Below are 6,000 nucleotides of genomic sequence, written 5' to 3'. Positions count from 1 at the left end.
TCAGAGAACAGCTGTGTTTGGGTGGGAGGGGAAAGTCTCCAACCGGCACCCCCTTTGAGTCACGGTGCGGCTGAGTGCAACACTCAACCATTAGAGCCAACTAGACACGCCACAGAAGATGTTAACACCTGTCTGCTCTCGTGACGCCCGTTAACGGGAAAGACGGGGCGTGAAAACCAAACCTTTCATTTTCAGCTTTGCCATTCGGGCCAAGCCAACCGCAGCCGGCTGTCAACTCTCAGGTAGCATGTTGGGGGGGGAAAGAGGCAGCAGGTGTCCATGGCAACACTGCCAGCGTCACCAACTGGCCCTTTGAGACTCCCCCTCCTCACCACACCCCCTCCCTATTTCACTACAACATAAAGATAATCACCTCCATTGATATAATGATCTGCTGCAATTGTCAATATGATCATCATATTTCAGCAGCTGCACCCCTCAAAGGTAAAATGCTGCTCCACATCGGGTTGGATACCGTTGACATTTGAACTGAACAATTCCCGCTACTGGTACTCAACAATACACATTTTCGGTATTTTGTGTGTGTTAAAAAATATTAGTATTTTTTCAAAATTTTTATTTTATTTTTTTTATTTAAAAATTTAAAAATGAGTTGATTGTGAAAATTACTGTCCTGTATTATTATAACATTTCTGAGTCTTAATTACAGTCACAAGTAGAGATGTCCGATAATGGCTTTTTTGCCGATATTCCGATATTGTCCAACTCTTGATTACCGATTCCAATATCAACCGATACCGATATATACAGTCGTGGAATTAACACATTATTATGCCTAATTTTGTTGTGATGCCCCGCTGGATGCATTAAACAATGTAACTTTACCATGAATTGATTAACGTGGACCCCGACTTAAACAAGTTGAAAAACTTATTTGGGTGTTACCATTTAGTGGTCAATTGTACGGAATATGTACTGTACTGTGCAATCTACTAATACAAGTTTCAATCAATCAATCAATCAATCAAAAACAAGCATTTCCAAAATAAGAGAACAACTTCAACTCAAGTTATGGAAAAAAAAATGCCAACATGGCACTGCCATATTTATTATCGAAGTCACAAAGTGCATTATTTTTTTTAACATGCCTCAAAACAGCAGCTTGGAATTTGGAACATCTCCCTGAGATAATCCTGATACCAACTACAACTATGGGAAATCTATACTTTGGCTTTCACAAAGTGCATTATTTTTTTATTTTTTTTTTAAACATGCCTCAAAACAACAGCTACATAAACAATGAAGGCACACAGCTTCAGTCCAGAGTATACTAGAGCATACTTGCCAACCATGAGACCTCCGAAATCAGGAGATGGGGGGGTTGAGATGGGCGGGGTTTGGTGGTAGTGGTGCATATTGTAGCGTCCTGGAAGAGTTAGTGCTGCAAGGGGTTCTGGGTATTTGTTCTGTTGTGTTTATGTTGTGTTACGGTGCGGATGTTCTCCCGAAATGTGTTTGCATACCTGCCAACTACGCCGGTTTTCCTGTAATTAGTACGGTTTTCATCAACCTATTCCGGGTTACGGTTGCAGTGATAAAAAATACGATTTTTCATTAATTAAAAAAAAATTTTTTTTTTAAAGTTTTATTCACGAAATCGCGTAACAACCATGACAATCGACACTGCTTCCCGTAACTTCCTATGGAGCCATTCCGAATGCCATGCGCGAGGCTATTTATAGCACCGCTGCCAAGCACGAGGCACCAGTTGCCATTGTTTCCAAACAAGCGAACGATCATGGAATCAGCCGGAGAAAAATCGCATACGAGTCTTAAACCGAAAAGAAAACTGCAGTCATTCCGTGAAGAATATTCAAAAGCCTATCCGGGAATAATGATCCGTTCCAAAAAGGGTGAAAACTACGCGAATTGCACCTTGTGCAGACAATATTTTTCGATCGGACACGGAGGAATTAGCGATGTAAAAGACCACGTTGGGACAAAAAAACACAAGTCTAATGCCGTTGCTAGCGATACAAGTGGAAAACTTTCAACGTTTTTCGTCGCCCAAACAGATTCTTTGGATGTGATAAATGCCGAAGTTTTATTTACGGAGGCAATAATTGAGCAAACAAAAAGGTAATGACACCAATGTTATCTATTGGAATTGTTTAGTACTGTTATACTGTTAAAAGTGTTTATACTATTTATGCTTTTAAGTCCAAGTTGAAGAAATCTTGTTAAATGTTGACAGCATAACTACCAAAATACAGAAGTATGTCCTTAATATTTTTGCAGTGCTATTTCTGTTGAAAAGTTAAAATGATTACATTAGAGATGTGATGTGCCACTTTTCAAGTGTCTGATGGCTTAAAATAATTTTCATTAATTTTTCATATTTTGAATTCTTTTGAAAGGCTTACAAAAAAACTACATTTGAATTGTAATTCCATGCTATTGACAGGACTATTAATTTTAATGAAGTTAGCTTACCATGTTTACAGTATGATAATTGTGATAGAAATGTGAATTTTAGGCACAGAATATTTTTTACAATTGAACAAGGCAGTAGATTATACAAGCTTGGACAGAAAGTTAATAATGACACCAATTTTTTTTTTAATGGAATTGTTTAGTACTGTTTTACCATTTGTTTGCTGTAAAAAGTGTTTATACTGTTTATACTTTCAATTAACAAATGGAAGTCTTGTGAAAGGTTGACAGGATAACTGGCATTAACTGTCAAAATAATTTTAAACTATTGAAGTTAGCTTACAGAATAAACATGTCAATCAACCCATATGATTTTTGCTGTAATATTTTTGTTTTGAAAAGTCACTGTGACTGATAGAAAAGTGATGGTTTTAGCAACATTTTAACCTGTCTGAATGCTAATAATCATTTTGCGTCGGGGGGCGAAGGAACCCCCCACCAGGACTTTGTCCTGGACCTACCGGGGCCTGCGGCCCCTGGACCCTGGCTACTAGGTTTTTCTGATTTCAAAAGTTGGCAGGTATGTGTTTGTCATTCTTGTTTGGTGTGAGTTCACTGTATGGCGCATATTTGTAACAGTGTTAAAGTTGTTTATACGGCCACCCTCAGTGTGACCTGTATGGCTGTTGATCAAGTATGCATTGCATTCACTTATGTGTGTGTGAAAGCCGCATATATCATGTGACTGGGCCGGCACGCTGTTTGTATGGAGGAAAAGCGGACGTGACGACAGGTTGTAGAGGACGCTAAAGGCAGTGCCATTAAGGCACGCCCCCAATATTGTTGTCCGGGTGGGGCACTGAAATTCGGGAGTCTCCCGGGAAAATCGGGAGGTTGAAACCGATACCAATAATTTCCGATATTACATTTTAAAGCATTTATTGGACATCTCTAGTTGCAAGTCCAAGACGTTACATAGCAGTAGTGTATAGTTTATGGTTTGTTGGCTGCTCAGTTCAGTCTTTGCTGTATAATCTTTTGTTGCACCCTAAAAAGTGTTTATACTGTAAGTATTGTACTTATTACGCACCGGCAGTTTTAGGCTACCGGTACGTTCACACTGCCGAGTCGGATGTCCAATTTAGATCTTTGGGTCAAACCCGATCTTTTTATGTAGTTGTTCACATTAGAAAACAAACGCGATCCCTAATGTGAAGGCAATATGTCTCACATGCGGACATGATGTCATGACGTCTCGCATGCTGCAGTGTCTCCTGAAAGTAAACATGCTTCAATTCTAGTCGGTTTAAGTGCTGGCGCATTGGTGGATATTTCGAGGATTTTGTGCAATCAAAATCAAACATTTTTTAACCAAATTATTGCATGGAGAAGATTTAAAAAGGAAGAGAGCAAGCATTTTGACTGGGATATGTGGTAGGATATTTTGCTTTGATGTCTGCTCCGAAGAGCGTGTCTGTGGACGAGCAGACACGTTTGTTTATTTCAACTATTTTCACTTTGAGGCTGCAAAGTACAGTTTTCCTCGCCATTTTGCGCTTTAAAGTATGCATCTTCACTATTGCTGATTTTTTTTAAGCATATTGTGAATTTGTGGCTTAAATTAAGCAGTTTCCAGAAGAACATAGCTAAATGAACAAAAAATTAGAGATGTCCGATAATATCGGCCTGACGATATTATCGGCCGATAAATGCTTTAAAATGTAATATCTGAACTTATCGGTATCGGTTTCAACCTCCCGATTTTACTGGGAGACTCCCGAATTTCAGTGACCCTCCCGAAAATCTCCCGGGGCAACCATTCTCCCGAATCTCTCCCGATTTCCACCTGGACAACAATATTGGGGGCGTGCCTTAAAGGCACTGCCTTTACAACCTGTCGTCACGTCCGCTTTTCCTCCATACAAACAGAGTGCCCAGTCACATAATATCTACGGCTTTTACACACACGCACAAGTGAATGCAAGGCATACTTGATCAACAGCCATACAGGTCACACTGAGGGTGGCCGTTTAAACAACTTTAACACTGTTACAAATATGCGCCACACTGTGAACCCACACCAAACAAGAATGACAAACGCATTTCGGGAGAACATCCGCACCGTAACACAACATAAACACAACAGAACAAATACCCAGAACCCCTTGCAGCACTAACTCTTCCGGGATGCTACAATATACACCCCACGCTACCACCAAACCCCGCCCCCCCAATCCCGCCCACCTCAATATATTATAATACAATATTACCGTATTTTTCGGACTATAAGTCACAGCTTTTTTCATAGTTTGGCCGGGCTCCAGTGCAACTTATATATGTTTTTTACCTTCTTTATTATGCATTTTCGGCTGGTGCGACTTATACTCCGGTGCGACTTATACTCCGAAAAATACGGTAATACTACAGTAGTATCGCCCACTAGAGGAGACCAAACCAATCACAGTGCGCTGTTCAGTATCGAAGCCACTGATTGCCTCAGCCTCAGGGAGCATTACTATATTGGATTAAAAGAGTGTAAAGGTGACTATGTGGGTGTTATTTTATGTTTAGACGACTCTCATACTGTTGAAAACTTATTTAGTAGGTCTGTTTTTCATGCTCTATGAAAATATTTGATATGTTATCATATTATATATATTTATGTATATATATATATATATATATATATATATATATATATATATATATATATATATATATATATATATATATATATATATATATATATTTATGTGTGTATATATATATATATATATATGTATATATATATATATTTATTTTTTATATTTATTTATTTATTTTTAATTTAACCTGTCCTGTGCAGCCACATGGACAAAGAATATTGTTGATCTAAATGCTAAATGCTAAATCTAAATCTGCTGCACAGATTTACTTTACAAAAGATTTAATATTTGCTGCATCCGGACCGCAGCAGGAGGAGATGGAAAGAAGACAGAGTGGGGTGTCCTGGGGACAACAACAACAACATAATTACATCAGCTGACACAATGTACAAATATGATACTTGTGTTCATAACAAATGGTGACGTAGATAGTAATAACACAGTATTGACAATGAACATTATTACACTAGAAATAATAATAATAATAATACTAACAGCAATAACAATATTGATAATGAATGATAATATTTACCTGTAATTAACAATACATACATTCAATGAATAATACAAATGATAGTAAAAAATAAATAAAGGAGTGTAATATATTAATTTGTACAGTGTTATTTTAATCATAATAATTTGATTTATAATGAATAATTGCTACTTCACAGTCAGGCATGGAACCAAGTAACAGTGACGAGGGTTTTCTGTACTCGATTCATCCAACAAAGTAATGGATTGATTACTTGATTATTAAAATAATGGATTGATGCTGACCAATATTTTTGTGTTGTGTCTTTCAGCCAACAATCTAAATGTGCAACCTTGGTGTATCCAAAAGTGTAAATGTTTCAAATGTTTGGAGTCTGATGAGGGTAACAATCCTGCTGCAACAAAGAGTCACATGCTTGTGCTGAATCAATGTGTCTTTTCTTAGACTTGAACCCCAAACAGACCACGT

At 37.9% G+C, this 6,000-nt stretch overlaps 1 protein-coding gene across 1 annotated transcript in view; it reads left to right on the top strand.

Annotated features, from left to right (window-relative positions):
* mettl16 (methyltransferase 16, N6-methyladenosine) overlaps positions 1–6,000 on the top strand; it is a 53,825-nt gene that overhangs the window by 24,499 nt on the left and 23,326 nt on the right. The gene's annotated exons all lie outside the window — the stretch shown is intronic.

Source organism: Nerophis lumbriciformis, linkage group LG30, assembly GCF_033978685.3.
Source record: "Nerophis lumbriciformis linkage group LG30, RoL_Nlum_v2.1, whole genome shotgun sequence".
Lineage (NCBI taxonomy): Eukaryota > Metazoa > Chordata > Actinopteri > Syngnathiformes > Syngnathidae > Nerophis > Nerophis lumbriciformis.
The sequence above is the reverse complement of the archived record's forward strand: the minus strand, read 5'-3'. Positions and strand labels throughout refer to the sequence as shown.